General features: G+C 49.0%; 1 protein-coding gene across 1 annotated transcript in view; it reads right to left on the bottom strand.

Moving 5' to 3' along the window:
• The window catches only part of SPTAN1 (spectrin alpha, non-erythrocytic 1), an 89,219-nt gene that overhangs the window by 27,156 nt on the left and 60,872 nt on the right, over nucleotides 1-1,191 (bottom strand). The gene's annotated exons all lie outside the window — the stretch shown is intronic.

Here is a 1,191-nt window from a genome sequence, read left to right as displayed (position 1 = left end):
TGGCCAGGCGTTGTGGTGGGTGCCTGTAGTCCCAGCTACTTGGGAGGCTGAGGCAGGAGACTCGCTTGAGCCCAGGAGTTGAAGGTTGCTGTGAGAGTGATGCTATGGCACTCTACCTAGGGGGATAGCTTGAGGCTCTGTCTCAAAATTAAAAAAAAAAAAGAAAATTAACTGGGCATGATTGTGATGATTGTGTGTGCCTGTAGTCCCAGGTACTTGGGAGGCTAAGGCAGGAAGATCACTTGAACTCAGGAGTTGGAGGTTGCTGTGAGCGTGATGCCATGGCACTCTACCCAGGGGGATAGCTTGAGGCTCCGTCTCAAAAAAAAAGATTTATTTTTTTAGGCTGGGCACAGTGACTCACGCCTGTAATACTAGCACTCTGGGAGGCTGAAGTAGGTTGACTGCCTGAGCTCATGAGTTTGAGACCAGCCTGAGCAAGATCAAGACCCCATCTCTAAAAAAGACTGGGCATTAGGGCAGGTGCCTATAGTCCCAGCTACTCAAGAGGCTGAGGCAAGAGAATTGCTTGAGCCCAGACGTCTGAGATTGCTGTGAGCTATGACACTACAGCATTCTACCGCAGACAATAAAGTATGATTCTGTGTCAAAAAATTTTTTTTCAGACAGAGTTTCACTTTGTCGGCCTCTGTAGTGCTGTGGCTTCATAACTCCTAACAACCTCAAACTCTTGGACTCAAGCGATCTTCTGGTCTCAGCATCTTGAGGAGCCCACTACAATGTCTGGCTATTTTTTTAGAGATGGGGTCCCGCTCATTGGTCAGGCTGGTCTTGAACTTGTGAACTCAATGAGATCCACATGCCTTGGCCTCCCAGAGTGCTAGGATTACAGGCATGAGCCATTATGCTCGGTCCCAAAATATTTTTCCTATGGTATCCTCATTATTAAAACTTTAGAAACATCAGGCTCAGTACCTGTGGCTCAGTGGCTAGGGCGCTAGCCACATACACCAGAGCTGGCAGGTTCATACCCAGCCCAGGCCTGTCAAACAATCACAACTACAACCAAAAAATAACTGAGCATTGTGGCGGGCGCCTATAGTCCCAGCTACTTGGGTGGCTGAAGCAAGAGAATCGCTTAAGGTTAAGAGTTGGAAGTTGGGCTCAGCGCCTGTGGCTCAAGCGGCTAAGGCACCAGCCACCAGCCACATACACCTAAGGTGGCGGGTT

The sequence above is a fragment of the Otolemur garnettii genome, unplaced genomic scaffold (assembly GCF_000181295.1).
Source record: "Otolemur garnettii isolate 467f Iridium unplaced genomic scaffold, OtoGar3 scaffold00014, whole genome shotgun sequence".
Lineage (NCBI taxonomy): Eukaryota > Metazoa > Chordata > Mammalia > Primates > Galagidae > Otolemur > Otolemur garnettii.
This window is presented reverse-complemented; position numbering and strand designations above follow the sequence as displayed.